Source organism: Athene cunicularia (genome assembly GCF_003259725.1).
Source record: "Athene cunicularia isolate RWA chromosome 3 unlocalized genomic scaffold, athCun1 chr3_part1, whole genome shotgun sequence".
Lineage (NCBI taxonomy): Eukaryota > Metazoa > Chordata > Aves > Strigiformes > Strigidae > Athene > Athene cunicularia.
The window spans coordinates 4,474,539-4,492,764 of record NW_020799097.1 but is presented as its reverse complement, the minus strand read 5'-3'; positions in this window follow the sequence as shown (position 1 = coordinate 4,492,764).

The following is an 18,226-nucleotide window of genomic DNA, read 5'->3' as shown; positions in this document are numbered from 1 at the left end:
TGATTGACAGCCGTCTGGACAGGAGCCAGCAGTGTGCCCAGGGGGCCAAGAAGGCCAATGGCATCCTGGCTTGTGTCAGCACTAGCGTGGCCAGCAGGGACAGGGAAGGGATCTGAGCCCTGTGCTCAGTGCTGGTGAGGCCGCCCCTCGATTCCTGTGTTCAGTTTTGGGCCCCTCACCCCAAAAAAGGCCATTGAATGACTCGAGCGTGTCCAGAGAAGGGCAACGGAGCTGGGGCAGGGTCTGGAGCACAGGTCTGGTGGGGAGCGGCTGGGGGAACTGGGGGGGGTCAGTCTGGAGAAGGGGAGGCTGAGGGGAGACCTCCTGGCCCTCTACAGCTCCCTGACAGGAGGGTGCAGAGAGGGGGGATGAGTCTCTTGAGCCAAGTAACAAGCGACAGGACAAGAGGGAATGGTCTCAAGTTGCACCAGGGAGGGTTTAGACTGGATATTAGGATGTATTTATTTCCAGAAGAGGTTGATAGGCCTTAGAATGGGCTGCCCAGGGAGGTGGTGGAGTCCCCATCCCTGGAGGGGTTGAAGAGTAGAGTCGGCATAGTGCTGAGGGATCTGGTGTAGTTGGGAACGGTCAGTGTGAGGTTAATGGTTGGACTGGATGATCTTCAAGGTCTTTTCCAACCTAGACAATTCTGTGATTCTGTGATATCTGCCAACCCAGTGGAGATGTCTCAGATTCCTTGGGGCATCTAGAGTTATTCAGTTGACCAAATGTAGGTTTCTACTTAAAGCTGAGCTAACATCTCCATGAGACTCCATTAACTGCATTGGCTGGGGCCTGATTCACTTGCCTAATCATGAGCATCTCGTGTCACGTGGATGCCCAAGAGTTCTGAAGTTCTCCTGTATCTCCTGTCTGTGCCAGATCCTGTGAGACTATTAAGTGCCACAGAGGACCTAAAATGGTACTAGAGATACCTGAATTTAGTCAATTGATTTAAGTCTTAATTTCTGTTGAGTACAGTGGAAGTTCAAACAGCAGCACAGATTTACAGATATATTACAACTACCTCAAATTATCTGAGTCTGAAACTTGTAGCAAGGTAAGTTTTGCAGTTTCTAACCACAAAATCATCTCTTCTCAGTTTGTGTAACATGATTATATTTCAAAGAAAACTTTTGAAGGAGTCCGACGATGGAAACGTCTCTTATTCAATGCTTGATAGAATCCTAAAAAATTCTGGTTTGGGAGATGGGAGAGTGTTCAACCCATTTTGAAATCACGCCCCTTTAAGGTCTATCACATTGAACATAGACCGATCCATGTTGTATGTCAAATATCTTGTTTGTTTCTTCTGGAAAAATTACAGGTTACTTTTTCTCAGAAGCAATGCTAGAAATAAATGTCCTGCTGTGAACACAGAAAAAAGACTGTCTGGTGGTTACAGCAAAAGACTACTGGTCAAGCCTACTTTGTGATCTTTGGGTCCTCACCCTGTTGTGTACTCTCAGGAAAGTAAATTTAAACACTGCGTGGTTTTTTTTCTGTTATTTGTTCTGCATAAATAGTGTCTTCATATAATTAAGTAAGTCTTTGAAGTAGAATGAATTGGATTAATATTTCTAAATGTATTATTTACTAGTCTCCTAGTAAATAAAAGGAGAACAATACAGCTAATTGTTAAATTCTAATCAAGTAAACTGTGCTCTAAATGTGATGGTTTTGCTCCTTGAATATTGAAAATCCTGCATAGCTAGCTGATTTGGAGATATTTTCACTGCAGAGATGTACAATATGGACAGTTGAGCAACATTTCCATCCTCCATGGTTAAATACCTGTTGTGTTTTTTTCTGCACCTGGTTGCCAATACACATTTTTTTGTAATTCATTTATTATAATGACGAGGTCTTGTTAAAGAACTGAATTTTCTGTCTAGATACATGTCATCCTCCAGGTGTGCAAACTCTTCTACAAAGAGAGGTGCATGAATTCATCTGGAGCACAAATTACCTAGACTAAGTAATACTGCATCATTGGTTGGACAGAAAGATACAACATGACAACACACAATAAACAGGAGTATTTTACCTAATTTTATGAATCTTGAATTATGGATATAGTGCATGGAACCAAGGCAAAACTGTCTATTTTATATTTCTGGTGTAAAAACTGATGTTTGGTGTGATGCTTTTGGTGAGCAATAAGGGTTATAATAGTTCGAGAATAATTACAGTTTATTAATACATTGTGTAGTAAATCCACTAAAGAACAATCTACATAATTTGCTTGAGATACTATGGTGATAGGAGACAGGTAGTAAGATGGTCTTAAAATGATTATTATAGGACAAGAATGGATTTTTATGACAAACTAGATGAAGATGTTGGCTCTGTGGAGCAATACCTTGAGTACCAGCTTTCTGTTTTTCATGGCTTTTTGAATTCCAGACACTTTTATGACATAAGCCAGTGCAGGATTTAGAAACCAGGCAAAAAGGATGCTCAAGACTATGTTGTTTTCTCTCATACACTCTAGACCAACTATTACCCTAAAGCAACAATATAAACAGAGATTGGCTGAAAACTGAACCTATGACACTGTAATTTTTCAACCAATTCATAACAAAAGTACACTGATCAAATTGCAGACAAAAAAAAAAAAAAAAAAAAAAAAAAAAAAAAAAAAAAAAAGGACAATATGCTTTTTCAGTTAAAAGCTATTTGACTTACAAGAACGAATGGAAAATGGCAGTTTACTTCGTGTTTAATTTTGCCTTTCCCTTACCCATCTCCTCCATCCTGAGATTTTAGTTTCGAAGGACTCAGTGATCTTCATTCTGTAAAGAGGAAATTATCTGAAATGTTGATATCCTGAGAGGATACTGGAAAACAGGAATTATTTCCTGTTTTCTGACCATTTCCAAATATAGCAATCATAAGTTCCATGCAATTCTGCAGGTCCTAAATTCTAAAACTTGGACCTCCATAATCTGCCCATATACAGTCATGTGGCGCTCCCGATAGGTACTCCTTTGATGGAAAGGTTATTTGTAGATACTCCCAAAAAAGGTCCTTACAAATTTAGGACCTCATATATCTGCAGTATGAATTGTACAATGAATAGCCTTGAACTTAATTGTCTTCTGAGATGATGTATTACACTGACCAGTAAATACTGTAAAAAATTTTCCTCAAAAAACCCAAGAAATGTGCTAAAAATTTCTTTGTTGATGCAGTATATTTCAGTTATTGACAACTAGAAGTATAGCATAGAAAGGCTCAGAACTTGTGCTTAATTCAGACAGTGATTAAGATGGTATTTAAATAAAACATTATATTTTTTTTAAAGCTGTAGTGACTACTGAAACGACCGGTCCTTCTTTGCCCAACTTAGGTTGTCTTGTTTCAGAGTATGAGATAAAAGATAGCAGGAGCTGCTGCACTGCATGTCAGAGGCACAGCAGCATCAAGAATCTCTCTAGGAACTATCACAGAACAGCACAGATATAAAAGAATCATCACAAAAGTACATTCTCAGCTTACATCTCCTGTCTTCTTAGGAACCAGCCTGCCAACATTTATGACCGTGTTAGGCTCCACACCTTCAGAATATTCTTTCACGCTCAGCTAGACGGTCTGCAGTCGACACACAGATCTACGTGATTGCATTAATAGCATCAGTTATATTAGCATAGATTAGTAATTTCAAGCAGATAGTCACTGGCTCACTGGGGAAAAGACACACTATGATGGAGGTGAGATCACAGAAAATGAAAAAAAAAACAAAACAAACCTCTGGGATTAGGTGCATTTGGCCAAAGGGAAACATTTCAGTAGGTCAGACAATTGTACCTGAAAACTGCCTTTTTGTTGTCTATTAAGGGATCCCAGCGTAACTAAATCAGGTGTGATCATGTCTATTGTAGATATCTTAATAAGATGACCCTTAACCTCACAGTCTTCAGGTTTTGTCAAAATTATGACACAGGTAGCCTCATTTTCCACAACTGTAAGTCTCCTCTGCTAAAAGCCCAACTCAAAACCATGGATTGACAAATGACGTCACTTACTCTGTTGCATTTCCAAGAAAAATCAACAGCACCTTAGTCATTTCTGGTCAATGTCTGTCTAATCTATTTTAAAAAATCTGAAATACTGAAGAATGCAACCTCTCAATTTTTTTTTTTTTTGCTATAAGATTTTTCTTAACATCTAGCCACAATGGAGTTCTAGTGCTTAATCTCATATTCACAATATGAAGCAGAAAATGTTGGGGGGTTTTTTTGAGTCAAATGCAGTAATTTTCTAGTAGCCACAGTCAAAGGAAAAGAGTAGCAGCATTTTGCAACAGACCTATATTAACCATACTTTTCTGGGGAAAAAAAAAACAAAAACAAAAAACAAAAAACAAAAACAACTTATTTTTCAGCATCTTATTAATATAACTAAATAAATACAAAATAAACCTTGAAACTCAGAATCAAAATGGCTATTGAGACATTAAATGGAAGACCAAGTTTCTTTTGCTGATTTATCGAGTAATTTGCAAAACCTATAATATATGTCATCTCATTACATTTACTGACTGTTTTCTTTTTTGCTTTCTGTTTGTGTATTCAGTTGTTACTCATGAATTAGGGCTACTGCAAAGGTAAGTGCCACCCTTGCATAAGTGGCACTATCCCTTATCTGGAGAGCTTTATTAAGAGTTGGAGACTCATGTTCCAGCAAAGATTAAGAAATCAACGCTAGCCTCAATTGCCGTCCTGGGAAATTCCAATAATCAACAGGTCCTGGAATGTCTTCTTCAGAACAGGGTTAGATGGGCAAATGAATTAAATTTAACATCGTCGGTGGATAGTAGAGATGCATAAAATAAGCAAATAGAATAGACAAAACAATTGTCTCCTTCTTTCATCCGTTGATGGGCTAGACAACTAGCTACCCAGAGCTGCAAGACCTCATCTCCCTATATAGCCAATGTCCCGAGGCAGCCACGATGTCTCGGTTAGACATACCTCCCAGTGCAAATGCATAATTTTCTCAACTGGGTCATATGAATAATAACAGAGACTGGTCTTTCTTTTTTTTTTTTTTTCTATTTTATGTTGCTTTAAATCTGACGTTATTTCAGCGTTAAACGACTGAGCTCACTGGCATCCACCTAGCTTTGAAACTCCTTGCAACAGAAGTGGAAATCGAACCATATGTCAGGGCTGTGCTTTAGAAAGTTTAAGAGTCTGCCATTTGGCTTGGAGATTTTCAGTTCCTCTTGGTTCATACTCAAGCTGCAGTTCCTGTAAATCCTGTGAATAGAAGAAAATTCCTTTCTCATTTTAATCCCATAAAATAAATTACCTCCTACTTCTGTAAAATTTTCTTCCACAAATGAGGTAAGGCTTGACTATATTTTTATTTTTTTTCCAAGAGAAGGAATGGGCATCCTCCACTTCTTTAGCTTATCCTGAATTATTCATGACAAGGAAAGAAAACCTGTTAAAGCAGAAAAGGGCAGCCTCTAAAGAATAAGAAAGTTGTCAACACTTAGGCCTTCACAAGCTCTGAGAAAGAGCTGATGCCTCACAGTTTAATGGAAATGAAGATGTTAATGAAGAAACGGGGTAGGGAGTGAGAAAGCGAAACAAATAATGTGGTTTCTGGGCCTTTATTTTGTAAATATTTGGACTTGTGCAAATTTGTTAATTGAGGCAATTGATTTTCGCCTGAAAATGGTAACAAAGTCTAATTCATTAAAGCCTAAAATAACATCCTTTGGGCTAAATGGGGTCATTTCATTTGTAATCTTTTAGTGATGTATTAACAATTTGGAAGCATTCCGGTGCATATCTTAAAAAGTGCCACATTAACAGGAACGGGCCTGGAGAAAGAAAAAAAGTTACAAACGCACACACACACGCACATGCAAGCGCACACACACACACACACAAAATATACATGGCCTCCAGCCCCTGTCCTTCCTCTTCTGCAGCATTTTAAGGTCTGTGTTTAATATTGCCAAGCCTACTTGAGTGATAAATGCAACTGTATAAAAATTACTTATTACAAGCTGTCATGTTGCCTCACTCACATTGAAAGGCTAGAGGCACTGTACATAAAGCTAGAATCTCCACCTTGACAGCATCGGCAGCGCTGGCTTTAAAATAAAATGCTTTCAGTCATGAATACAAAACATAATTTACCTTTTCATAATACTTCAGTTTGGAAACACTTCGGAAAGCTTGTGTTACCATCAAACCTTTACCTGAGCCGTGCCAGCAACCAGTTAATTCCGAGTTGTCAATTTACTTCAGTGCTGCTTTCCATCACTTAGCCTTTGAAGAAACATTAAGCTGTTCAAATTGCCATCCCCCCTTTTTTTTTTTTTTTTTTTTTTTTGTAAGTTATATTTATCCTCAATTCTTTTGTGGTGAGTGGCTGACACAATAGGATTATTCCAAGCATTAAATTACAATTTGGGAGAGTGCCTGCTTGTTACGTTGCTTTTTCAGAAGCCCCCTGTCTTGCTGTGTGTTCGCAGCATCAAAAAAAAAATTTCTGACTCCCATCCCCTGCTTTTCTGCCCCCCCTTTTCCATGGAGTCTGGTTACACAATTCCCCTTGAATTGCTCCTCCCTTCCAACGTCTGGCTGAGATCAGAGGTTTAATTCCTTGCTGTGGTAGCCCAACCACCCCTTTTCTCCTGCATTAGTACTGTACTGATGCTTAAACATAAAAGCTCACTGTAAGCTGTGGATGTCAGCAAGATTGAAATTGAAAGTGAAGTTTCCAGGGAGCCTGGCTGGGTAACAACTGATGCGTTGTGACTGTTTTTATAGTTGGTCATGATGCATACAGTATGTGAAGTTCCCATCTGTACTGGTGTCTGCCCACCAGCCACCCTGCCACATTCGCAAAAGTGGCTTCAGCACTGAGCGCAATAGGAACAGAACTGCAGATGCCTCCCTTTAGCCCAAATTTCTTTTGACAATGTTCACATCCAGTTAGGGCCCAAAGTGCCTGTACTTGTCAGGAGGGATAAGGAGTGAGGAAAGTAGTCCCTTTACAAAAGCAAAACAGAATTGCCAAAGGAGATATTTTCTCTTCTCTGCCCCTCCTTTCCCTCTTCAGCTGCCCCCACCTAAGCCCTATCCTCCCCCCTCCCTCCTCCACAGATGCAATGTAAAAAAAAAAAAAAAAAAGTAAAAGAGAAAAAAAATTTACCTTGGCATCTCTGGTAGAGGTCTACAACAATTGTCTTTTTTTCTCTAGCGATTGGTGTAGAAAGGGAATGCAATTGGGAGAGGAGCAGGGAAGGAAGATTTTGGATTTGACAGTGCTGACTACAACAGCCCACAGAAGCATCATGCCCACGAACTCTGGCATTCAGCTACAGGGAGATTTACTGTCTGTCCCTAGTGGGTTGTTTAGCTAGGTGGCAGGAATGGGTGCATATTTCCTATGCTATTTGAAGCTATTTCGATTCCTCCCATACAGACATCATTTGGCTAGAAATGAAATCCCTTCTTATTTTTTCCCCCCTTTTCTTGATTTTAATTTCTTGATGGATCGTTTAGAAAATAAAGGCAAGGATAGTGTTGTGTTCATGACACAGAGCCAGAACTCTGTGTTCTAACACGGGATGACAGGTCTGTGATCTTCAGCTTTTTCTGGTCACAGCTCTGCACCTCAGTTTCCACATCTGTAAAGCAACAGAATAATAATGCACAGCTGTGTCAGTAGAGGGATGTGAAGATGGATTCCTCATCCTTTACTGGGAGGTATTGGGGTGACTGACGCATTAGATAGCAGAGCAGGTTTCAGTAGACAAACCATTCTAATACATAGAAATGAAAAAAAAAAATGTTTCTAAGCAAAAAAATGTTGACAGTTATGACACTGTCGTTGTACTCACCCTCCAAATTTCCCTCATCCTAACCCAGTGCTCTCACCTGAGGATACCTGATGTAAAAGAAACTCCGCCCACTAATTCCAGATGACTTACAGAGATCCCTTCCAACCTAAATTTTTCCAGAAACAAAATCTTCAGGAGGTTTCCTACTTCTGTAGAGCACTTGATCCTGAGGAAGGATGGTAGGATATTACCAGTTCACACTGGAGTGAAGATGATTTGAGAAAGCTAGGCTCTTAATCTAGCATCAAAATGGTTGACTTTACTATTAAAAAAAAAAACCAAAAAAAAAACCCCAAACAAACAAGTTCCTTAAACTTGCAACACAAATGTGCCTGATGTGATGTCCAGCTATCTCCTCTTTTACAAACAATTCAATAGGAATTAAGTATTAATAAATAGACACCTTTTAGAATTATCCATATATATTTAAGCACATTAACAAATTTGGATCATTTTCCATAGCCTTGTGTTTGATTTTGAGCAGATACGGAAATCTGACGGAATTTAGGCATTGAAACATCTTAAATATCTTCACACTACACTAATAATATTCTCAGTTCAGGCTGGCATAAACAGCAAACTATCTGAATTGAGTTTAAAATAGCAACAAAGCCAAGGCCAAGGCCACTCTGGTTCCGATTTTGGATTACTATATCACGTTAAAAAAAAACCAACCTTATATTGGAATTTTGGGCTGAATTCCAGTTGGTTGGCTGAAGTGATGATAACTTCCATGTTATTTTAGCCCTTGTTCAGTGTAGCTGCAGTGTAGCCTCTGGAATCTCTGGCACGTGGGACATCAAAGGACACACTTATGGGCACTGCATGTTCTGAAAAAGTGCTTAAAGCTCTGATATTCAAGGAAAGTAGTCTCAGCTAGACTTTCTTCCACTCAGTTCCTGAGAGCTCACTCGTGTTTTCCTGGTTCTTTGGTAAGAATCGCAGTGTTGCACAAGGCAGCTGAGGGATTACGTCCAGGCAGTTGACATAATGGAGCAACACCACGGTAAACCTGGAAAATAGCCAGAGGGAGTAAAAAAAGGGGAGGAGTTCCCCCCAACCACCCTGAACATCCCAAAATAAGATCTGGAAGTTAGTTATGAAGAAACAGGCTTCCCAGGGGGTCCTGGAGCCCCAGACTTTGTTCCTGGAATAGCTGAACGTGCTTTTCCTGCCTATTCCCCCCTCCAACTCACATTTGATCTGACCCATCTAGTCATTTCATAGTCCCAAAGAGGAAACAGAAAAGTTCAGGGAGGGCAGAAAACAGCAACTTGCAACAGTATCCAGGCTTCACGCCTTGCTGAATCCATATTTAGTCTCAACATCTGCAGGGATGCTCAGCACAGACTTTTATTTCACTTTGCAGAGCAGCCATCTGATGGGGTGAGTACTACTAATTCATCACGATGGGATTAGAAGTGAAATGAGACTACAGGATGGACTATGTACGGATTGGTATTACACAAGCAAACAAACAATTAAAAAACAAAACAAAACAAAACACCAACCCAAAGAAAAGAAACAGTTTTATGGGATTAGAATAACTGAAATCTCATCTTTGGTCTTAATGTTTAGCAAACAAGAGTTGAGCCATCTGGTTCCAAAGTTTAATGTACTCAGATGCCATTTTAAATTTCTTTTGAGATGGTACAAAATCAGTACAGGCAAAGCCATACCAGCCTCATAAAACTAGCATCATATGTATTTCCTTCATTGAGAGAACACTCATTACAATGCTGAGACACTCTGGAATTTCGTTATGTGGAGGTGGTGACATAGTCAGCTGAAATTATTTTTAGCTCCTCTAAAGCAGCTCAGTCACTGGCATTTGGATGAGCTTTAATTAACAGCTTTCCCTTCCTCTGAAGTTCATGGAAGGGAAGTGTTGATGGTAAATGGAGCTGGAGATGATCACTGAGGTTTTATATACAACCTTAATTTCCAAAAGGATAAATACTCAAGACCACTCCACTGCTTCTTACATATAAATAAAATTTTAAAAAAAGGAGATGATCTTTTGTTGAAGATGTAGAATTAAGACTCCAGTGGCTCTTTCCTGGTGCAATCTTAGGAAAATAATTTAGGTCCAGCTATCTTCGAGTTCAAGATCTACTCTAAAATTGTTTTCTGAGCCTCCTTCTATGTACACTAGTGAAAGCAGGAACAATGGGGTGGTAACTGAGGTGGATGGGAGGATCTCTATCCTAGACATACCTGTCTCTCCACTTTAGGAGATGCTGGATAAAGAACTTGGGGGGTACCCCCACAGTTACCTTAAATCATCCCCAGAGAAAGCAGACATAGAAAAGCATTGTCTTGTTCCTGTTGCAGTGTTCCCCCTGCTTGCCTCATGCTGTAGCAAGCTCTGCTGCAGGCACTTCATGACATGTTCTCCTTAGATGAGAACCTGAAAAACAGTGTGTTTGTCCTGATCAGATTCCAGATGTGATCACTGAGCACTAGTGGTAGGAGAGAGCTGGAACACCCCTTCTGGAGTCAGCCAAGCCTCCAGAGAGATTAAAGTAATGGCAGAACCTAGGTAGTTTTCCTCTACATCATCAACTTTTAGGCAGCTCATGGCATATGAGGTGAATCCTACCTGTAGACTTACTCTATGCTAGGCAGTGAAGCACTGCCTCACAGATCCCCAGATGAGCTCACCAAGGGTTGGGAAGCAGTACTATGCTGCATGAAACATCTTGGTTCAGTCCAGGAAATAATGTGGCTGAAGTAAAACTTCTTCCAAGCTAAGGTGTGCTCAGGGCTAGTTGTGTTTGATGCCTTGCTGTCAGTGTGGTTGTATCCCTGTTTTTCCTGACTCTTCTTGTGCTTGCAGGTGAAACGGGGCTAGGGTACTTTCCCTGGCTCTGATGGCACTTTCTATGGTCCAGCCATCCATACCTAAATCCTCTTAACCTCTAAAAGGGAGAGGCTGCACTCAAACTGTCTATTAGAGTGTTATGAGCGAGCTCCTGGATAACAGCAGGGATTTCTTTGGGACAGTGTTAGATGCCTTGGGTTAAAAACAAGTTAGTGGCCGTTCTAATAGCTTGTGAGTTAAAAAAAAAAAAAAAATTGCTTTTAATAGACTCCAACCCTGAAAGACTGGACATCAAGCCAGAGTCACTGAACTAGTTACAAAGGTTGTCAGACCCTTTTGCATTAGAACTGTGCAAAAGCTCTTGTTTACAGCACACAACCAAGTGGTGTTTTGTTTAAGTTTTAGTGGGAAATTTTAGGAAGAAATTAGAAGCTGACAGCTACCGGGGAATTTTAGGAGGAGAGAAAATGAAAGCTGTGTTTGCACAGGTTTGTGCAGTTGCAAATAGCTGAGTTTCACATGCCTCTGGCTCTTACATTGGATTCCAGCTATTGCAGTTTACCACTTTGTCTTTTGGATTAAGAATAGATGTAGGAACTTTTCCACTGCCTGCACAAAAAGAAAATATAAATCCTTCTTGTGACATAGTCCCATTCTTTACTCTTTTTTTAACTTCTTCCAGTGACACACCATTACTTTGGTGTGCCTGTTTAGGGAGGAAGAGTCCTCTGCTTTCTTGGTAAGCAGAGCTGGGGTTGTGTGTGATGCATGAGCAGAAGAGGGCAGAAAAAACTGAAATGTGTGAAATTGCCTTTGAGTCCTAACCTGGAGGGACAGTCCATAGAGAGAAAGGGTCCACACTCACAGTATTCATTCATCTTCCGTCTTCAGCGTATGAAGACTGTCATCGGGAGTGCCAGTCCATACCAGCTGAGTGATGTGCCATTTATCTGCTTGGAATTGAGTGTAGCAAGTTATTTTATGTAGTCTAGGTCATCAAATGAACATCTGGTGAAAACAAAGTTCGGCCTCTATATCCTGGGTCAAATTTAAGCCAGCAACCTAAAGTAAAGCACTTGCTATCTCATTATAAATTCCCTTGAAGTCAAATAAGACCATTGAAAGTGCCTTTGGTGCTGTCTGTGCTTTCGGTACTATATTCTATTCTTATTCTGGGTGAATTTAGGCACATTCTGGGCATTTGATATGAAACGATTCATCAGACCTGTCACACTGCATTGTCTTTTGGATCAAGGCTAGAAGTGTGAGTTTTCCATGGACTGCGCAAAAGGAAATGTTGATCATTCTCATGACACAATCTTTTCTTCCCCTTTCTTAAGTTTAGGACATAAAGACTTGGGGGTGATAGCTCTTGCTTAGTCCTGTCTTTGAGTCAGGTTACTCCTTCAGCTGGCTGTACTGGATGACAGCGGATAGCAGCCTTTTCAGATAACTCCCTGTCTGTTTCCTTCTCTGGCAATGAAGGCTCAGGGTATAAAATCAAAGAGTTTTTGAACTCAGCCTGTCCATCCTCTTTCCCTTTTCTCTTCTCATAAAAGTGAGTAAGAAACTCAACAGTTTCTCGTGCACAACCACCTTCAGAGTATTTCTGTTCTGTGCCATCACATAGTACTGCTGCTCATTGTAGATGAAGTAGGATAGATCAGTCTACAGATAACTGTTGCTATCTGGCTTCAGAAACAATCTTGTCTGGCACTTATTTAGTTTTTTCATTCTTGGTATTTTATATTTGTTTTTTTTTCCAAACATCAAAGTAAAGAAGGGGAAGATAATTTACACCAGTTTGGTTCTGTTATTTTTTTTTTTTTTCAGAAAGCTTCACAGACGCTGAAACTATTAATTGTTTAAAGTCCATTGTTGTGAAATAATTATTGATCTTAACTTGGTCCTGAGCAATGGATGTGTCAGTCACTGGTAGGATCTCAGTACCTTACTGCTGTATACTTTGGCATGACAGCACGCTTGAAGGCAGGGATGACATACAGAAAATGTTTTTTGTTTTTTTGTTTTTTTGTTTTTTCTTAACACACTTTCAATGCTCTATCATTTCTTAAAGCTCATGGAGCTCATCTAAGTATAGGAATGTAAGATTGGTCATTTCTGAGTTGGAAACAAAGGTTTGTCTCATTGAATCCCAACTGGTCGTCTTTAACCATGACTGGGGTGAATATCTTAAGGACAGCATAGCAATGGGTTAGCACACCGTGAGCACAATATGCTGTCCCAGCCTCCAAGGAATTTTGTCTCTGAGCTGAACCAGGTTTGTAACTTTATGTTTAACAGATCTCAATGAATTTCTCTTCCAGGAACTTCTTGAGTCAAACCTTGTAGGCTCCCTGTAGGATCCAAAGCACTCTACAACAAAACCAAAATATTCACTATTCAGTTACATTTTGTGTGAAGAATCAGCTCTGGTAGTAAAGCTGTGCTGGTAAATTATGCTGTAGGTGGTTGGGAGCATTTCTGTGTATGCACAGAGAAATATACTTCTGCACTGACCACCTCTTGGTTTTTAGAGAATAATCGCTTCTTCCGCACAGATGAATCAATGCCAGCCATGTCCCCTCCTCTGTCTCTTCCAGTTTCAATGCCCAGTAAAAAAGGTGAGTGGATAGATTCATGATGTGGATGCCTACCTGGTTCATCCATGAATTTCTACTTTATCCTGTTTTCTCTCAAGAAACATGGAGTCGCACATAGAACTCCTCCTTAACAAAGAACAGAAAGACTTCATTTCTGTCAGGTGTCTGTCTCCAAACCTACATCATGCAACAAAGGTCTTTCTTTTGACTTTAAAAACTCTTGAACAGCTTGTATATCCCAAACTCTAAAAGGGATTTGGGGTTGGCATTCTCAGCATCAGTGTACCTTAAAATCAGTCTCCCCAGAATTCACCTTGCAGATTGAGGTGTCTAGATTTCCTGCACAGCAACAGTTAATTATGCTTAACTTCAGAAAACTTGGGAAAAGTTAAGTGTCATAGGTAGGTGCCCACTTAGTGGTAAAACATCTGAGCCAGATCACTGGAAAAGCTGAGGGAAGTGGTTGGTGTGAAACACTCTTCGTGCCTTGTTTTGGGGAATTTAGAAAAATAGGTATCCAAGGCAAGAAACTTTTTTGGGGGGCAAAAGTCTTTAAATCAAACCTTTGGGCATGGATAGTCAGAGCAGTGTTTTCACACCTGCCAGGAGAATAGCTGCCAACACTCGTCTTTTACATAATGGCCCTGTGGTTACAACAATGTCCTGGGAAGCTCAGAACTGGAGTTGCAGGGCAGTTTTAGCCTGAGAAAGGTTTAAACCTGCTCTTCCCATACCCCTGCAGTGTGCTTTAACCAGATATATCTAAACCGTGCAGGGTGGAGAGAAGAAACCTCTGCCCTTTCTGTCAAAGACAGGCCACGAACAACTGCTTACAGAGACACAAGAAAAGCAGACCTGAAGAAATGCATATTGTGGTTTATCAGGGAGGAATCTTAGCCAGAAATGGGGAATAATGGATTCTGGGATCTGCTTTTCCAAACTGCTTGTTATAGTCAGTATTCAGTAATTGTTTGCTAAATGACTAAGATAATCCAAGCTGTTCTTTATTAAGCTGGACCTCTCCTGAAGAAAAATTGTCCCTGCAATAAAGTGGTCTGGCTGCTCAGGTAGCTGTTACCTAATGACTAAATACCTGCTACAGGACAATCTGGGAGCTGATATTTAGCCAACAAATCATAGCAAGCAGCAAAATGCTTCCAAAACGGTTCAGATTTCCAGTATATCTCCCTTTAGGTTTGCTGGCATTAGATCAAATCTATTAAGGTCACACAATGGGAACATATAGATAGACTTCAGACTACAGTTAAGGTGTCTATAGTGTCTAAAGTGGGTACACGACTTATGTCGTAGTCAAGTAGATCTAGTCAATACAATCCATGGAGCCCAGAAAGCAATTCAGCTCGTCTTGAAGTAGATACTTATCTCAGGTCAGCTGAACCACTGTCCAGTCTTCCCTGACTGCACGCTGACTAGATCGGCATTTTTTTTTTTTTTTTTTTTTTTTTTTTTTTTTTTTTTTTTTTTTTTTTGCTAACATCCTGCCAAAATACTCGCCTGATTATCAGCTGCTTCTTGATTGCCCAGGTTGTGAAAAGACTGAAATAGCTTGCTGCATAGAAAGCAGAGTATTTGTTATAGTAAAAGTGAACGGAAACAATCAAATATCTCTAAAAACCTGATTAATTATTAACTAAATTTTGCAGTATTTATTCTTAGCGCGTGGAATCTTTGGAAGAAGAATAGGCAATCAGGGAATTAAAGTTTTGATAAGACAACATGCGTGACGGGAAGGCAGTGTATCTGCACAGGTGGCAAGTCTACCATTTCTTCGCTTTAGAGTGCTTCAGTTCAGCGGCTTTTCTAATGCTCTTTTAATGTTTGTGTTCAGGCATGGATGGGCACTTACGCAGGTGTGCATGTGGAATAAAACAGAATAGACACAAATCAGTTTCCTTTCCCTTGCAGCTCATAAAAAACTCTGTAAACACACAGTGCTGTTGTAAAGACTCACAATTTACGTTCCAGAAATATTGCGGGATATATTTCCAACAATAATTTTCCACAGATATTCAGAGGCATAATTCTAAACTGTAGCCATGGAAAATGGCACGTGTTCACTTCCGAGGAGGTTATTAATAATTTTTTTGTGGCTTATATATAAGAAAAAGTTTGTGGTATGTGGGCATAAAAGCATTACCGTTCCCAGTTACCCTCTTCCTGAAGTAAGCTTACAGTACAATGGATGATAAAATCGTACATTTTACTTTTTCAGTGTAGTTATCCTTGAAGTATTGCTCATGAGGGCTAGACAGCAGAGTTAAAATAAAAAAAAAATAATAATAATAATAAAAAAAGAACACCTCACTGTGAACTTTTTTTTTTTAATTTGGTAAAAAATCTAAATTGAATATGAACAAAAAAAGGAGGACAAAGTAGGACAATTTTGGCAGAAATTGAAGAAAATCAGATGCCTTAAAAGGTTGAACACGGAAAAAAATTTATTCCATTACACAGGGATGATGTGATTATCACAACAAACTTATTAAAATTAAGTATGGGCTTTATAATGAAGTCATTGACCCAAACATCAACAAATAGCTTTTAAAATTAACAGGGATGCAATAACATTTCAAACTCGCTTCTGTTTTCATATCACCTATAGCGCCATATTCACAGTTGTGTCTCCCCAGGGTATACCATAACTGAACTCAACAAATGCAGTAATGGGATGGAATAGAATAGAAAATATATTTCAAATTTAAGTGTACTAGGCCAGGTTTACAAATTCATCTGCTGTTCTTGATATGGTCTTTTACACGTAGCTGTCAGTTTTTAAGACAATTTTTGGTTGAAATCTATTGGGAAATATATCCTTACATTCTGTTTGATTAATCTGTAAGTAGCCAATTTAAGATCAATCTAAAAAGAATATTAATTTCAAACTGAAACAGCACTGCTATTCTAGAGATTGCCACAAGATTCCAGTTGTAACAAACAATTTTTAAAACATTTTTAGCTTTGTAATGGGCATTAGCTGCTATTATTATTATTATTATTATTATTATTATTATTATTATTATTATTATTATTATTATTATATTTTATTGACATCATATGATTTTTAATTATTGTTTTCAAACAATTGTGTCATGAATTAATCTGATGACAAAATTCTAAACCTGCATACTTAAATCAACTGACATTTCACAGAATCACAGAAGGGTTGAGGTTGGAAGGGACCTCTGGAGGTCTTCTGGTCCAACATTCCTGCTCAAGCAGGGACACCTAGAGTCAGTTGTCCATGACTGTGTCTAGACCGTTTTGATATCTCTAAGGAGGAATACTCTACAAGCTCTCTGGGTAAATTTGCTCTGTTTTAAGAAATTTGCTCTGCTTTAAGAAATTTTGCTGCTGTAAACATTTTGTTTAACACAATGGGGTAAAAAGTGACTAAAAAAGCTGTAGCAGCACAACTTGAGGATAAAGTGTTAAAACAGAATTAAAAAAATTCCTTTAATTAATACAGCCACTCTTTTGTAGAGAAGGAATTGTTCAATCTATACCAGATAAAGAAATTTTTTGTTAGTACAGGATGTTTCTTCTCTAATAAGGTTTGTCAATATAGTTATACCACTGTAACCGATTAGGGCAGATACAGCCCCAATTCAAATGAAAGAGGTAAGAACCTGCAAACGAATTTCAGCACACAAGGACATCTTCCACAAAAAAACCCCACTTGTGGAGAGAGGACGAAGTCTCCTTAGTTTCCTTGCTGTGGATTATACAGAGCAAAGACATTTTGACGTAGGCACAGCCACTGTATGGAATTTGAATCTCCAAGTTTCAAAATTCTTGAAGCTCAGCAAAAATGATCTTGACCAAAATAGATTCTTTTGCCTTCATTCTGCAACAATTTTCTGTACGGGGATTCCCACCCCCAAATCATCTTTCAGTCACCTTCTAAGTGATCTTGGCATCAGTTTATGCGTGGAGTATTTCTAAGCATTAAAGAAGCCCCTCCTGCTCGGTCTGAGGAGGGATGGGATAATGTTGAAATAAGCACAAAGGGATGAGCAAGGTAGCCTTGGTGGGATTTATGTGTGTGTAAGGATGGGCTTGCTGCCTCCTTTTGCAATGCCGAGCATCCCAACGCCTCAGCCAGGTTTGGTGCTGCTGTTGCACCACCCGGACTGGGCTGCAGATAGATCCAGGCCCTACAAACCTGGTAGCACCTCACCTGTTCGGTGGCACTGAAGCCTACCGTCTCACAGCAAAGCCAAAGGGATGGGTTTCCTTCAGTTATGTCACACACTCACAGGGATTTAGCAGCAGCAGAGAAATAGAGCTGCTTTATTCTTAGTGCTAGCAGGACAGGTGACGCAACCACTAAAAGGATGTAATTTCTTTCACCAGCTGGCACTGCAGGCAACAGAGACCAAGAATTAAGTGGGCAGGGGAAAGGATCTTCCTTTCTGAAAGAGCCCTCCAGCCCTCCCCTTCCACGGGCCATGGGAGCATGTTGTGAAGGGTGTTTGCAGGGCGGCTGCCCCCCATCCCAGGGGTTTGCCTCTGGGGAGGCAAATTCATACGGTGTGTTGGCAGGGGTCTTGGACAGAGAGGGAGATCAGCAACTTGTCTGGCAGGGCCGGGCAGAAAGCGCGCTGCCTATCAGGCAGCCCAGGTCCTGCTGCTCTCTGTCCTCTCTCCTGGGAATTAGTTCAAGTTCAAATTCCACCTAGCTTTGGCTATTTCATGAACCATCCCATTATTTTTCCCCTTGCGGACAAGAAGCAACGAGAGGCATCATTTAAGCATCACAGGATTCAGAGAAGTGTTCTTTAAAAAGGGAAGTAGGGACAAGCATCAGTAGTATGATGAAAAATAGTTGTGTTCAGATCTGCTCTCTGAAATCGCAGGATACTTTCATGGCCAATCTTGCTTCCGTTTGTTGTTCTTGCACCTTTAGAT